This window comes from Diceros bicornis, chromosome 11 (assembly GCF_020826845.1).
Source record: "Diceros bicornis minor isolate mBicDic1 chromosome 11, mDicBic1.mat.cur, whole genome shotgun sequence".
Classification (NCBI taxonomy): domain Eukaryota; kingdom Metazoa; phylum Chordata; class Mammalia; order Perissodactyla; family Rhinocerotidae; genus Diceros; species Diceros bicornis.
In genome coordinates this window covers 82,394,458-82,411,776 of record NC_080750.1, presented here as the reverse complement: position 1 = coordinate 82,411,776, position 17,319 = coordinate 82,394,458, and positions in this window count along the sequence as shown.

Genomic DNA, 17,319 nt, shown 5'->3' with positions numbered 1-17,319 from the left:
AACATGAGAAGATGTAAAATTTATGATAACAATAGCACAAAGGACAGACAGAGGTAAATGGAACTGTTCTGTAGCAAGTCTTCCATATTTTACATTGATTAAACTGGTGCACTATTAAGTCTAGGTAGGCTGTGATATGTTAAAGATGCATATTGTAATCTGGACCAACCACTAAAAAATGCAAAGGTGTGTCACTTAAATGCTAATAAAGGAATTAAACAGCATACCAAAAAACGTTTGTACAAGACTGTTCACAGGAGATGACCTGCACGTCCCCAGGACGAAGAAGAGCCCACTGCGACGCATCCACAGAGCAGAACGCCCTCAGCTGTGCCGAGGAGCAAACGCTGACACACACATGCTGGGAGAGACTCATCAACCTCGTGCCGAGGGAAGCAAGCTGGACAGAAAACAATACACGTGTGATGATTTCAGCCGAGATGAACCTATGCTGAAAAAACCAGAACAGTGGTTGCCTCGGGGGAAGGAAGAAATTGCCTAGGAAGGAACAGGAAGGGGTTTTCTGGGGGTGATGGAAATATCCTGTTCTTAAAGGGGTGAAGGTTATATGGGCATGTTTATTTGCCAAAAATGTAAGGTTGAGATTTGTGCCTTTCAGTGTGCGTACTTCTTACCCCCCCACACACACAAAGGACTAAAAGAATAATAAAGTGATGTGGGAATGGGATGGAGTGTGGAAGAAACAAAAATGGCAGATGATTAGTAGTTGTTGAAGCTGGGTGACGAGCCTACTATGCTGTTTTGTTTATTTTGTATATTGTTTAAATTGTTCTGTAATAAAACACTTGTATAAGAAGACAAACTCGATATATAGTGTTCGCTGGTAAGGTGTCAGCTACCTTTGGGGAGGAAGGAGGGAGAAAGGGATTGTCGGGGCCTGAGTGAAGCTGGTGCTAGTTCTTGGTCACACAAGTGTGTTCACTTTGTAATAATTCTTTGAGGTTTACATGGATGACTTCTGCGTATATTTCTATACGCATGTTATACATCAATAAACATTTTAAATCCGGTATATTTGCAAAAAGATCCTAACTCAATATCTCAGAATAACAGCAGTGTTTTGTTTTAAAGTGGAACACGTTCACTCATGATATCATCAGATGGATTTTAATACTCCCAAGTATCTAGTAATGCCCTCACCCTTGAGTGGCCCCCTTGGGTGGTTCCATTTTTGCCTCAATTTGGCAAGTGGCATGGCTTTGAGTTTTTATGATGGGTATGGGCCCTTAAGGTGGGTGGGTTCCAAGGGGAGGATCTCTGCAGCGACCCTGATCACGAGGTCCAGAGGGAGGAACATGGCAGGCTGGATGGATGGAGGGGATGGTAGGACAGATGGCCTTGAAAAGGCAAATTCCAGGATCCCATGCACCTGGTATTTCTATTTTAGATATTGAATTTACATTTCAAATACTGGCCAGGGAGCTTCCACCAGGGCTGCAAGCAACCTCAGCAATAGCCAGGCTGGTGAGCCCCACCCCTACCTGAGTACTGGCCCCAAAGGATGCAGCCCAACCACACTGCACAACTCTGGGGGATTGGCAAGGCATGGAGAGATGACATTGTATAGAGAAGAGGCGGAGTAGAAGGTGGGGTGTAGAAGCAGAGGGGCGTGGGCCAGGGGTGGAGGGACAGGTGGGAGTGGGGTCCCCTAGCTGTGTATGCTTGGTGCTTTTGTCTCTTAACCATTCCCTGCTGGGAGCTTGCAGGACAGCAGGACTACAACTCCCAAGATGCTCTGGGCACGGGGCGGTGTCTAGCCCTGGGGGGAGGAGCAGGGCTGTGAAGGCTTGCCTCAGGGCAAAACCGCCGTTGACTCAGGACTCTGGTCCTGCACCCGCTCCAACTGGACTGAGTCCCGGAGGGATGTGACGGGACGAGAGGGACCAGGGAGTTAGGAGGGTGTGGCAGCTGCATGGGCAGCTGCGGGCCTGCAGCGTGCAACTGCTTTTGTCCAAAATTGAAGCTGAACTCATGCCTCTTCCCCACCGCCTCCCTCCGTTGCTTGATTCCTCCTCCCCCCTGTGTGCCTGTGGGTCTTTCCACAGCCTCCTACCTAGTCCAAGGCCAGGTGCTTCTCTAAAGTGCTTATGGGAACTGGTTTGACATCCCAGAAACTTTCCACTTTGCCTGCTGCCCTCTGCCTTCTCCAGCCAAAGTGCCATCATTTCATCAGCTTTTGGGAGACATTCGCCCTTGTGGCCCCTCTTGCAAGCCCAACTGAAGAGTTTGCAGGGTGGTAACATTGGCTGTTGCTTGCCTTTTTCGCAGATGTGGAAGTTGAGGCATGTGTGAGGTTACTCACTGGTTTCCCCACAATCCACTAAGAGCAGAGGAGAACAAATCAATTCCCAGGCAAGTATCTAGTAGGCCGTTTTCACCAACCCATTCCAGTGCAGAGGCCTCCAAAACAGCATCCTTAAGATGAGAATAGCTTAAGTATTTTGCCCTTTAGATTGATCACCTAATCTCAGCTCAGGCCTGAGTGGCCAGTCTCTCAGGGACATGGGTGGTGATTCTGATCCCTCAGGAAGAGACCAGTGGTCCAGCTTTGCGAGAGGGATATTCGTGGTAGACAGCACCTGGGCAGCATTTGAAACCCGTCAGCTTTAACATCTCTGTTTTGGATTCAGGCAAGTTTCCCAGATAAACACACCTTGGGATAGTCAGATGTACCGTATTCTTTAAAAATTGATTACATCAGTGAAAAGAACAGAACATAAAATATCCTGCTCATTTGCAAAAGATAAAATGCAAGCAAGACTTTCTTGTTAATTTTTTTCTGCTCATTCTCTTGGCTGTACTGTACGCTTGAATGCAGAAACAAAAAACTTGAATTGCCGTATTCTCTTTTCCTGAGATTAGTAAATTAACTTAAAAGTCTTATTGAAACCTGTGGAGGAATGATTAGCAGTTTTTCTGATTTATGTCATCCTTAAAAGTCTGGGCGTTGATTTAAATGAAAACAAGTCCTTGTTTATATCAAACACCCCAATAGGTTACATTTCCGATTCCTGAATGTGTAATATTATCAAAACAACTGGAAAACCTGGTCATCGAAACTAGACCCTGTCACTTTGTCAAGAATTTGCCTCTTTATGAATTAATGACACATGAATTCTTCAACATTTTTGTAAAGAAAGGATGAGAATCTCTGCAGTGTCTCTGAATGTGGCAAGACAGGGAATTCTCGTTAGACCGCAACCTCGGGTTCTTCTCTCGTGTTCAACAGGCCCGGGTGGTAGTCCGTGTGGTCAGGTGCAGCACCGCTCCCCAGCCCCCAGTGTTCCATCCTACTCTGGCCTGTGACCTCTTCAGGGGGTTCTGATGACACTCGTCCACAAGTGTTGGAAGGAGACATTGTAACGTGAGGATATTCCTCATCTTGAAACAAGAATTAATTGAGAGGAAAGTCTCTGGGTCTGTGTGCTCCGATGCACTGCTGTTGGGGTGTGGCTGCAGTGACCACTGTGCTCCCAGCAGTCCCCACAATGGCTGCCTCATACATTTGATCTTCTGGTGCAACCACAGCAGCTGTTGACAGAGCTGGGCGCTCACCATGGTTAAGTGTCTTCCATCAATTTTGTGGCTCTGACCCTCCTCTGATCAGCCCCTTCTCATTCCTAACTGCTGCATTGATTGCTTTGTAGTTGTTTCCTAGGAGCCACTGTGTGTAACTGGATTTCACAGTGTCTTTAGGGACCCACCTTCACTACACGAGTCACTGTACAACAGCCACTTATCCTGGTGTAGCCCATGTTCGTCCTCTAAAGTGGAGCTGTGAAGAACCCTGCTTACTCGGAGCTCCTCTCATTCTCATGCTGCTGGGGCTGCTTATGAAGCTGGGCATCTCGTCTTTGGTCTCATCACATTATTCTTTTCATCGATTATTCTGAAGTCGGATACGACTTTGTTAATAATGTGACACTGGCTGTCACAGGCACTTCTATGTATCTTCCTCAACAGCTCTGTGAAGTATGCCTGTGATCCCCATTTTACAGGGGGGACACTGAGGCTCAGAGAGGTCGAGTAGCTTCCTTCACACAGTTTCTTGGTGCATTTTGAGTCTCCACCTGGAACTCCGCCTCTCAGGTGTGTGCACTTAGCTGGTGTTCCACTTTGTCCCTCTCTGCCAGCCTCACCAAAGGCACACGGCCCATCCTGAGTCCATTGTCTGCTAGTTGGCAGTCACCCTGCACAAACAGGCCCTGGGTGGGGAGTGGACTAGCAGGGCGTGGTCGTCCGGCCTACCCTGGGCAGATTCTAGGTTTATTGCAAGAGCTGGAGTAGTGGAAGATACTGACCGTCACTCACCTGCAAGGTTTCTTATGTAGAAATACTCCACTGACTTTTTACAGGTGTCATGTCTTTTTGTCTTCATTGCTCCTCTGGGCTTTCTCCTACAGTCCGTGTTGTGCAGTAACATACAGTACAGAGACTGGTGAACATAATATTGTTGCCCTGCACCAAACGGTCACATCATTCATTTTTCTAATTATGAAAGAATTACATACTTCGTAAAAAAAGGCAAATTACACAGATCTATGTAGAGTAAAGTGAAACCTTCCCCTTCCATCCCCTTCCCTGCACACTCACTCCCCTACTCAGAAGGAACTATTGTTAAGAGGTGGCAGCTTATTCTTCTGGACATTTCCTATGAATTTATAAATACACATAAAGATTTTTTTAACATAAATAAATTACATAACTACATCGTTTTGCAGCTTGCTGTTTCCCAAAACATATATCATAGACGTCTCTCCTTATCAGTGCACGTCCCTCTAACTTAGCTTTTTAGAAGTTTTAGAGCTACTCCAAAGAACAGGAATATCATGATCTGTATATTTCTTCTTTGATAGAGATGGGGTTATTTCCAGTTCACTATTATACATAATGCTGCAGTAAGATCCTTGTATGGAATTTATTACACTGCTATTCAACTGCTCAATTTGCTTTGTTCCCTTTTAGTCAGAGACTATGATATATTTTTAACAATTTTATGGGAATTGTTTTATAGGGAAATTAATTTTATCTCTGAATCAAGACATTTATGGGGAAACTGGAGTTCAAGGTCATCCATCTCAGTATTCTGGAGAAAAATCATGAAACTTAGAAGATATTATGCTAGCTGCATCACATTCTAACAAGTCACGTTAACAATTTAAAGTTGAATGTTTGGGCTGGCCCGGTGGCGCAAGCGGTTAAGTGCGCGTGCTCCGCTGCGGCGGCCCGGGGTTCGCGGCGGCCCGGGGTTCGCGGGTTCGGATCCCGGGCACTCACCGACGCACTGCTTGTCAAGCCATGCTGTGGCGACGTCCCATATAAATTGGAGGAAGATGGGCATGGATGTTAGCCCACGGCCAGTCTTCCTCGGCAAAAAGAGGAGGATTGGCAGATGTTAGCTCAGGGCCGATCTTCCTCACAAAGCAAAAATAAAAAACAAAATAAATAAAATTGAATGTTAGTATAGCCTTACAGTCTTTGTTCAGAAGAAGGATGACATTTTCTTGTCTTGAAAACTTCTGACTCCAGGGGCTCTCAGTTGGGCTTCAGAGAGGATAAGATGTTGGTGTTGTATCTGTTTCTCTTCAGCTGTAGGCTGCATCTTCTAAAGATCATAGAATTGAACATGGTCCAATCTATATATATGATTTGGGTCAAAAATTCAAAGTAATGAACCCAAGATAGGAATCTATAACTTTGGTTCATTTTTAAAGTTTTTTATTTATTTATTTTTTCCCCCAAATCCCCAGTAGATAGTTGTATGTTATAGCTGCACATCCTTCTAGTTGCTGTATGTGGGACGCGACCTCAGCACGGCCGGAGAAGCGGTGCGTCGGTGCGCACCCGGGATCCGAATCCGGGCTGCCAGCAGTGGAGTGTGCGCACTTAACTGCTAAGCCACCGGGCCGGCCCTATAACTTTGGTTCTTAATGAAGAATTTCCTTTGATATCCTCAAGTCTCTGTGATTACTAGTAAAAACTCACCTGTGGATGAAGAGATGTGGTTCTGCTGGCAATGTCTGGCTTGAACATCTATAGTTAAGGCTGCCACATCCCTAGGTAGATTAGACTTGACCTCTCCATGACCTCTGCCCTTGTTCTTTGACGTGGGAAAAATAAGAATTTAAAAAAACTGTTGTTACTAGCACTGAATGCTAGAAATGCCCATTAAAGAGTGAGTTTGATTTGGTAAACCAAAGGGAGTATAAGCAGAAGAAAATCTTTAATATCTATGAAATTTCAAGAAGTTCTAAATTTTTTAAATGTAACTCTATTTTTGCAACAATGCAAAATGTATATATATGAATGAAATATCCCTCTGTCTATTTCTTAACTTGTTTCCATTGATTTGATGGATTTATCCTCTAATCAGGATTCCAAGTGTGAAAGAACATCTTGGTATTTCAAAGAAAAGAAGCCATTGATATTTGATTTGCTTTTAGCTCGGCATCCTACAGGTTTGAGGAATAAATTATCATGTAATGATACAATGATTCTGAAATCTAATTGTTAATTAGAGGAGTGTAAGGGATGATTGAATAGTGGTTCATCTCCATGGTCAGGGGTATTGTACACATGGACATGTAAACACGAATCAGGAAGCTGCTTCAGCCCCGTGACATCGCTGAGAACCACAGTGCAGGAGGATCTAGGGGCACAGCCCTTTGCCTCGATCTCCTGGGTTACATGTAGATCCAGAGGTCTTGACAGTGGCTTCAGAGCAGCTAACTTTTGTCTATTTCTCCCCTTCCTTCTCTCCAGCTTATCTCAAACAGTCCTGACTACCATGTTTTAAAGTAAGGCCAATTATAGTTATTTACATGAGCTTCTTGTTCATTATTGAAGAGTAATAATCAGGCATAACATTAAATATCATTTAATCTACCTAAATAAATTTGTTGTACCTTTTAATTGATTAGAACACTAAAGTTGGTTCAGAGTTTGATATTCACCAAGTGCGTTAATCTGCTTACAACTGCCATGTGCCTCACTCCTCTTAGAAGTGTATCATTGGCCCATCACAAGATTTTAATGACTCAAATCATCATAAATTAAGATAATGCACTCTCTTTTTGATGACCGGGAAGCACATGGGTCCATTTTGGAAATATGCCCATCTGTCTTTTCTCCCCATGGGAAGTTTCTTGTCACTAGGTCTCCAGTGGCTTGCACAAGCCCTAGGTCTGTAATAGCTTGGTGCCTCTCCTTCTACTTGGGGTAGAAATAAAAGAGGTCAGAGAGACTTATTAAAGTTTTGGTTGCATGAAGTCTTCTATGAAGACCATCCATACATATTGTTCTGGATAGCTCTCTGTTCCTAAGACTACTAGTTATTTTAAGGGCTTGTCAGAAACCGTGAAAGATCTGATGTTTTACCTTACCTGCAAACCAATAAGTTAGCCTACAATGGTCTTACAGATGCTGGCAAAAGTCAAGAGACCCATGCGTCAGAGACAAAGGACTTAATGACACAACAATAGCGGTGGCTAGAGTATCAGCATTTGCACCAGTTCAATAAATCTCACTTCCTACAGGGTGATACACAGTGGGCCAGGTGACATGCAGAGAGATGCAAGATCTCAGAGCCTAAGGAACTCAAATCTTTGATAACGGGCAGGATGTCTGCTAACCTTTGCCCTGGGGGCGGGGGGTGTTATTTTTATTATACTGGGCAGTAATCAAGCCTGCCCTTTGCTCCAGAGGAGGCCACTATTTCTATCTTCCAAGGCTGACAGCTCTACACACATCCTTGAAAAGACAGCCTGGTTTTACTGGCTTTCAAAGATAAGCTTGAGTGAGACTTGATCATCATTCAGTTCTTCTGTGTCCTGTTTTGAGATTGTGCAAATATGTTCTTTTCTCTGTAAAGTTCACTAACTTTATTCATACATAAGAGATGCTTTTTGTTTTATTTATTAAGTTGAAATTTTCTTATTAGAGAAAATGATGAAACTATTATGGGTTGGATGTGAAAGTATGTTTTTTCAGGAAAAATGTGAAAGTAGATCGGTGCTCGCAGAACTTTGCCACAAGGAGCTGATAGCAACTTAAATGATTTTAATTTGAATACTGTTTTGTACAACTTTCTTCCATCTTACATCATCCTCTCTGCTTCCTGTAATTCCCATATGGGAATGGGGCAGTTTCAGGGATTCACTGAACTCATATACAGTATTCAAATGGTTTTGTCTGTTGTGGTTTTTTAATTGAGATAAAGTTGACATACAACATTAAATTAGTTTCAGCGGTACGACATAATGATTCAATGTTTGTATATATGTTGAAATGATCACCACAATAAGTCCAGTTAACATCCGTCACCATATAGAGTTACAAATTTTTTCTCTTGTGATGAGGACATGGCATATTTCAAGGTGCAGAAGAATCAACGATGATGTCATACATTTCCATAGACAGCTTGATGAATTTGGACTTAAGCATACACCCTTGAGACTGTCACCACCATCAAGGCCACAAACATATCCATCATCTCCCAAAGTTTTCTCTCACCTCCTTTATTACTATCATTCTGTTGTAAGAACTCTTAATATCTACTCTATTAGCAAATGTAACGTATGCAATACAGTCTTGTTAGCTGTAGGCACTATGTCGTATCCTAGATTTCCAGAACTTATTTATCTTGATAACTGAAACTTTGTATCTTTGAACATCAGCTCCCCATTTCTCCATCTCCCCAGCCCCTGGCAACCACCATTCTAACCTCTGCTTGTGTGAGTTTGACTATTTTAACTTCCACAAATAAGGGAATATTTGCCTTTCTCTGTCTGCCTTATTTCACTTAGCACAATGTCTTTTAGGTGCATTCATGTTATCAAATATAGCAACAATTCCTTCTTTTTTCAATGTTGAAGAATATGCCATTTCTTTATCCCTTCATCCATCAGTGACGTTTAGGTTACTTCCATATCTTGGCTATTGTGAATTTGCTGCAATGAACATTAGAGGGCAGATATCTCTTTGAGACCCTGATTTCAATTCCTGTGGGTGTCTACCAGAAGTGGGATTGCTGGATCATAAGCTAGTTTTCACTTTTGGAGGAAATTCCATACTGTTTTCCATAATGGCTGTACTAGTTTACATTCCGACGAGGTTTCCTTTTCTCCACATCCTCACCAACATTTGTCATCTTTAGTTTTTTTGATAATCGCCATCATAACAGGTGTGAAATGATAGCTCATTGTGGTTTTGATTTGCATTCCCTGATTTGTGATGCTGAACAACTTTTCATACACCTTCTGGCCACCTGTATGTCTTCACTGGAAAAATTTTACTCTGGTCCCTTGCCCATTTTTAAATTGATTTGTCTTTTTGTTTTTGAGCCAAACAAAAAAAGAGAACAAAATTTCCAGGCATTATGGGTGCTTCCCAGTTGATGCAGATGGCTTTGTATTTACAGTGGTACAAAAAGATCGTGTTTCGTGCTTTTTCTTCAGCTTGTCATAAGACCAGCAGTAGCTGTGGCACGGCAGATAATCGGGATGTTCTGGGTTTGGAGGTTTACAAAATAAATGAGTGGTAAGGAATTTTTTATTTTTCCAAGGAAATTATTGTGATCATAGTCCATGGAATCCAGGATTGATAGGTGTAGGAGGAAATTAAGGTGAGAATCGTTGATCTGGCATTACTACTGATCTTGAGGGACAGGTATCTACTGTATGAATGTTTGAATAAAAATATTAGAGATCAGGCATCTGTGATGGGTGAATATGTTTTCTGAGTTGTTTACTTTTGAACATAACCATTTGGATTATGTGAACATCTGGGATATGGGAGTAAGTTGCTAACAGGGGGTGGTTGATAACGTCACTATTGATTTAACCTCTATGAACACAAAGTGGTCAATGGATTAAGCAAATGAGTAGACAGAAAACACAGAAATGGTAAGATTTGGGATTTAGTAAAGGACTGGGGGCCGACTGTCCTGAGAGGGAGTGCCAGGACTTGTGCGGTTGAGAGTGACAAGGAAAAGAAGAGAATAGACTAACACTCAAACAAGGAGGGCGTGTTAACAGGATGGAGGGGGAAATGATCTGGAGGAGCCTTGAGTTTTGACCTTGAGCTTTCTGTTCTTGATGCAAGTCTGCCTGATGACATCCCAGGACACAGGTCAGATATATCCCGAGTGCGTAGAGGGAGGGTGGAAGTACAAAACAGCCAGGATAATTGTCCTAAAAAGGCAGGCCTCTTTTATCATTTGACCCAGTTTCATGGTTTGTTTTTATAGGGTAAGAGGAAAAGAAGGATGATAAGTCACGTCTTCACAGAAGAAGCAGCGTAACTGTGGGAACCAGTCCAAACCAAAGCCTGGTTTAAGCATTTCCATTCTTTTGAGGTTGTCCAGTGACATATTCAAGAGGCCAGTTACTAGAATCCCATCCCATCCTGGCAATTTCTGGTCTCTGAGAGGACAACTTGGACCAGCCCCACCAGATCTGCTGGCCCGAGAGACCGCAAGGACTCCAGGCCTGCAGCAGTGCATGACAACACGTAAGTCCTTTCAATCTTGCCAAAACGTTGTAAAAACTTGCACCTAGTCACACAGGTGAATCCCTGCCAGGTGTGCTCGCAGGTGGTCTGCATTCCAGGTCCCATTCCCACTCCTGCTGGTCTTCAGATTTGGCAGAGATGATTCCAGGAACTGATCTGTGCATTCCACAGCTCCACTGTGGAGGTATCAGGAAGGAGGAAAGGGCAGTGAAGAGCACAGGAGCGAGACTGGTGATAGCACTGATGGCGGACACACTTGCTAGCAAGGCAGAGAAAGTGAGGGTCTAAGAAGGCCGTCCTGACAGCAGATTAAATGGAGCAGGCACCTCAGTGAGGTCTCTTGGCAGCGTCCCTAATGTTTCCTTGCTTTGAGCTCTTGAAACTTTAAAATATATTGATACTTTTCTTTTATTAAACTCTGCTTCGAGACATAGAAAATATAGACAACAGTTTCTTTCTGAGGTGAGAGGTTGAGTTTCAGGTGAGGAGAGAAAGATCTTCCTTTTTCATGCTGTTCTCTCATTTTCCTTTACTATGTATATTATTTATTTGTACTTTAAAGTCAGCAGCGAGTTATCAATGTCACGGGATGATTCAGTTTTTCCCCTCACAGTCACAGTAAAACCTACTAAAAATGGATTATTCTTTTTGTATAATATTCCAATAGATTCCAAAATATTATTTCAAACGCACTTTTGTGTCTATGTTCTCAAATTAGATATTTACTTCTTGGTCTCCATTTTTCTGTTCTCTGTTGCATGCTAATTCAGAGTTGCATCTAAGGAAATACCAGATTTCCCTTAGTTTTTTAGATCCATATGTGTTGGAAATTTGATTCATGGAGATGAACATGGCAGTTGGGGGATCGTGCGATTATCAAAAGAGATCTTTTCAGCATCAATAATGCGGAAAGAACCCACTGCTTGTTGGGATTTAATTGTCTATTTGAGGGATCAAGCTTTCACTGTTGGCTCTTCTCTTTCTCTTTGGAGAGAAAGTACAGCCTTCCCAGTCTTTCCGTTACCAAATCACTTTCCTGGGTGGCTGTGCCATGTCAGGAAGGGCTTGGGATGCTGGGAACCAGGATTCATTTTCAGCTTCTGGTTGTCCTGAGAAGGCTTCCCTGGCAGAGTGCAGCCTGTGTGTCTGGGTGACACTTGCAGCCATCAGAAATGAGGGGATAACTCACAAATGCCAAGCGATTCATCTGGTCCTTGTCTTACAGGGTGTTCCCAAGGGATGAGGTTCAAAATGCCACTTGGTAACCATTTGAAAGCTCCTAGTCATGGGGTGGGTTCTCGGTGCGAGCTCAGAGCAGTGTCTGTTCACCACCAGATGGGAAGCATTTCAGTATTTTAATTGGTAAGGCTGTGTTCATGCACGTCCATGGACCATCGGTTCAGTGGCATTCCCTGCTGTAGCCCCCCACACCTCTGTCGTGCGTCATCTTTGAAAGCTCCAAACAGTGTTCACACTCCAGCAGGTGGTGGTAATGTAACCACAGCACAGGACTGGGGACAAAAACACAAAAACCCAGGGGCAACACAGTTTATGGGCTCAGGCCCAATTGCCCCATTTGGACGAGTTGGTAACACCAACACTTAGTGTGTAAACTGGAGGATTGTCCAAGACCATGGACCTCAGAATGACACGGGCTCAGAAGTCACCTTGGACAGCAAGGGACAGTGTGAGGTCACTCACTGACCAGGATTATGGTCCCTTATACTGGCCAAGTAGAGCTCACCCGGGATCCATCGAGGGAGGAGGCTTGGGGCCTTCTGGGGAATTTCTGCCCTAAAGGGAATTGCATAAGGAAGGCAGGGGTGCTGAAAATCCTAGTTCACAGGGAGCAGTCATGTTTATGGAACGAGACCCAGCAGTAGCCTTAAAAGCTGCGTCACAAATCTTTCCGCCTGGATACAAAACAAGCAGGAGAAGGAATTCAGAGTCCTGGACAAGGATCCCAGCAGGATTCAAATCCACGTCAGGGGTGAACAGGGAGCTCCTAGAGGGGCCTCAGGAGCGAGGTCCTGCCTGCCTTTAGTCCATTTGCAAATGAGCTTCCTTGGGCCTTGTCCTCTCAACGTGAAAGTTTTGATCTTTTTACATTGTTTTCATCACTTAGAGCTGATGCAATTCCAGAGATTCAACTAGAAAACTACAAGTTCCTAAAATTTAGTCAAAAGAAATCTCAAAAAGAGGAGCAGAAAAAGTTCCCTGTTCCTCAAGAATGGAGAAAGGCAGCCCCTGCCTGTGGCACGACGTTGTCCTGGGTAGTGCTATTTTAAAGACACCCACATTTCAGTGGTTGTTGCTCTGCCTGTGAAAGTACCTTCAACCTTAAAATCCCAAGAGAAAGGGTGGGGGCCATGTCTGCTCCTGGAGGAGCTGAATGATACTGAAATGAACTGATCTTCGGAATTATGGGGACTTGGGAGTGTCCCCACTAAGCAGGGAAGGGGCTGGCCCTTCTCCCTTCGCCCACAGACAATAAGCTGATGAACCCAGAAGAGTTCGTGATTCAAGGAGAAATGTGAGATTCAGTGTCTCACTTACATGCCTACAGAAAGCGACAGAACCACACCACAACTCCCAGCTCTAAAGGGAACAGGACTTTAATATAATATTCAAATAGGGCATTTATTATTTACAACAAATAACTACTGTCCCTCCCCAATGGGTGAATAGGTGCTGGGGTAGAGACATCAGGGAGCTGGGGTGGGGTCGTCCCCTCTCTCTTGGGTTTCAGGGGACCTCAGAGATCAGCTTACAATGCTCCCCTTCCCGTCAGGTGGGAGGAGCTGGCCCAGTGCATCGAAAGCCTCCCAGCTGTGTCCCCGCTGCTGAGGATGGGGCTGTGATCGGCCACTGGTACAGGGCTCGGTGTTGGGGCCTGGGGACTGAGTAGAAGAGTCGGGTTACCCTGGGGGGCCTCCCTCAGAATCATGGCCCCCACCCTGTCCCCACTGCACTGAGTGCTCCAGACTCTGTGCTCAGTGCTGTCAGCCACCAGTACCCCATTTGTCCCTGCCACGCAAGAGATCATTTGGTATCACCTATTTCACAGAGGAGGAAACGGAGTCTCAGGAAGCTGAAGAGAGTCACCCCAGTCACAGGACTGCTCAGTAGTGGAGCTGGGATCCCAGTGCCAGCTGTCCAACTCCCCAAGGGCACGTTTAGCCCGAAGCTTTACTGAACCCCTGGGAGTCAGTCACCACGGCCCAGACACTCACTCACCCCTGACCTTAATGATGGCGGGTTCTTCTTATCCTTGAGTATTCTTCTGGCCAACTAGGTCTGGGGGGTCCAACTGGCAGGACAGGCTGTAGCTCCAGGACAGAAAGGCACCTGTGAGCCTACCAGGAGACACACCTCAGGTGTCCCCCCACTGCCTGCCCAGCAGCTGGAGTCTAGGAGTCCCAGAGGTCGCCATGCAATAAGACCTGGGGCTGAGTGGGGGGCCACGGAGACAGGCTCTCTGGACTGGCCAACAGGGAGCGTCCACCCCTGCCCTCACCCAACTCCTGCCCGGCCTCACCTATCATTCTCGTTGAGCAGCTCCATGTCCTAGAACCAGGCCCCAAATCGCTCCTCGGGCTCTAGGTTGTAATTCTTTGCGGCCACCTGGAGCAGAAGGATCGCCCTCATGACTGGGTATTCCTGGGACCAGAGGGAAGGAGAGGATGCAGATAGGGCCTGGGTGGGGGATGCTTCATGGACCTTGTGGGTGGTGAGGAGTGGGGCAGGGGACCATCCTGGGAACCCTCCTTCCCTCCAGTTCCATCCAGGCTCTACCTGTTCTCAGAATGGGAATAATCAGCCCCTCCTCCAGGATGTTTTCCTTGATGTCATCTTCCCCTCAACCCACCCGCCAATTGGTTGGGTCTCCCACTTCTCTGTTATCAAACTCTTCCACTAAATGTAAGATACAGGGGGTGGAGCCAGGGACTGTTCTGCCCAGAGGGTCTCTGATTTCCTCCTCCTTCCCCTCCCCTGCAGGCAGTGCGGCAGCTGTTCACTTCAGTCCTCTTCTCAGGTTGATCTCATTCCCCTGGAAGGCAGAGAGCCAGAGTCCATCAGACAGGGCCCTCTAGCCTGACTAGACCCCTAGGCCCACCCCTTCTCATGTTGCACTACTGCCAGGTCCCCAGAGGGGGCCGGGCATGCACAGAAAACAGGACTTGGACCTAGGCTGGGATCTGGGCTCCAGAGAAGCAGGACATGGGGGAGAGGCTGAGGGACCTGGCAGCACAACCCTCTCTGATGACAGACTTGGAGGCTGAGGCCTCAGGCAGAGGGGACTGCTCAGCCACTTATGTGCTGCCTGACTTGGAGGGGTCTGACATCTCTCTCCCTCCATGGGCAGCGTGGGAGGGAGAGGCTGCGTCCAGCTCAGATAAAACCTCAAGCAGCTGTGCCGTCAGGCAGATCTGAGCTTCCCCAGCCTGAGGAACCAGAATGGGTGTCTCAGGTGGAGCCTCTGTTCACTCATCCCTAAGATGGGCCTGATGCCCCAGCTCCCAGGGGTGGCTGAGAGGCTCTTATGACAGGAGATGTGACAAGTGCTGAGAGCTCAGCGCTCAGTTCGGGGGCTCCCCATCCCAAGGCTCAGGATCCTGGTCCTCCCTGCCTGGTCCTCAGGTGCACCCATCTCGAGATTATCACCCATCAGCAGGTGCAGCATCAGCAGGTGACCAAGGAAAGTGCCAAGATAGGGGACGACACTTTGTGATATCGGGGTGTGGGTGGGATGAGTCCTTGCTCTCAAGTCAGCCCCCTGCAGAGCCTCCCCTGAAAAGTCCTCACCCTCAGCCTCCTGGCCCACCCCAGGGTTCCCACGGGGAGCAGCCAAGACCCTTAGCAGCCTCCCCTCAACTCCTCCTCCTTTCACAGCCCAAGAAAACCACACTCCTCCTCCTCACCTCCCAGGGCCGGCTTCTGGCAAATCACAGGGTGTGCAGTCCCTGGCCCTCCCCACAACAAACCCATCCTGCACCAGCTCTTCCAGGCCCTCACCCCGGTCACTTCTACTGGGGGATTCAGGCACTGTGGCAGCAAGAGGAAGGGGCCTCCTCTCTTGATTTGAGGGCCTCCAGCTGGGAGGGCAGAACCCCTCCCCCACAGGCACACTCACCTGCTGCTGCTGCTGCTTCTCCTGCACTCTCTGGGGGCTGATCTGTGGGGGGGCAAACGTGGAGGGCCTCTGCTGCCAGGGTCGAGGTGAGTGTCAGTAAGACCATAGTCCCCTCACTCCATTTCTCTCCAGCACCGCTGGCCTCTGACCGTGGACATCTGACTCCAGGCATCTGGTACCAATAGCACTCCATCCTCCAAGGTGTTGTGATCCTAGAACAAGCCAAGCTCCAACTCTCACTCTGGGTGTGAGCTTGGGCTTTGGGCCAGGCCTCCCCGAGGCTGTTTCCTCATCTGGAAGGTGTGAGAATTCCAGCTACCTCACAGGTTCTCCTGAGGACTCAGTGTCACATGACACTGTTCTCGCCCTCACTCTTCCAGGTGGATCAGGCAGAAAGCTCCCACAGTCCTTTCTTCCCTCTTACCTCATCACCCCCTTGTGTGGCCTGCAACTGAGGCTCAACTTGGGGAGGACTGGCCCCCAAGTTCACTCTCAGCTTTCAGGGTTCAGTTTGGACTGAGAGCCTGAGTTTCTTTCTGTCTGTTGGCCTGGGCAATCTCGTGCTTCTCTCCTCTCTAGGCGTCCACATTGGGCAGCCCAAAAACACTGGTATTTGATTCCTCAGTTACAGGGATTCGACAGAGTGAGAGAGAGAGAGAGAGAGATGGGACATGAAAGAGGGAGTAAGAGGAAGTGAGAGACTTTTTTAGTTAAAATTTAGACAAGACATCCCATCACTTTGGCTGTTATTATGTTAAGAAGCCAGTTACTAACTACTTAGTGGTTCCACTGGGATGGCTATACCATGGGTGGCGCTTACTAGGTACCACTGTGGAGATTGCCCACCTCGTATGCGAAGATGAGGCACTTGGGTCACATTCTCCATTAAACAGGAAACAATTGAATGGTTTTATGCCACAGGATGGCAGTATCTAAATTTCCATTAGTTTCAACCCCCTCATGATGCTGACCTGAAAATGAGGCCAAGTTGGAAGCGACTGTTCCAATATCACATTGCTAGAACCCAGGCCTGTTTTGAGTGGTGTTCTGTGCTACCTGTCACCCCTTCTTGTTATTCTTCCATCTCTAAGTTTGTGCCTTAGGTACATGTGACACCAGCCCACAGGGGTAATAGATATTATGTCATATACACCGGGTGACATCCCTAGGAAGTAGATTCTAGCCTGATCCCCATGGTGCAGGTTTAGAGACTGAGGAGGACCTGAGAGGTACAGGGACTTTCTCAGGATGAAGAACTGGTAAGAAAAAGGAGGTCTGCATTCGTCTCTGTCTCCTCAAAGCTAAGACCCGACTTAGGTTTCCAGGGAGCTGTGGCTAGGGCTGTGTAGGCTCCTTGTGTACAGTTCAAGAGATGACATGGGGGAGGAGGGTTAGCAGCCAGGGCACAGGCGGCAGCTCTGGACAAGTCTGATTGAGGGAAGGGGCCCAGGTAAAGGAATCTTGAAAAATGACCTCACTTCCTTGGTCATAAACCTCAACAGATCTTAGAACTCTGGTAACCAGGCACCCACAGCCCCCAATTCAGCTCACTTGACTGGAGACAGTCAACAGGCAAAAATATTTTGTTGTTGTATCCCAAATTTTGGAGGATCTAGGCTCAAAAAAAACCAGAAAGAGAAACTTTTTGGTCGTTG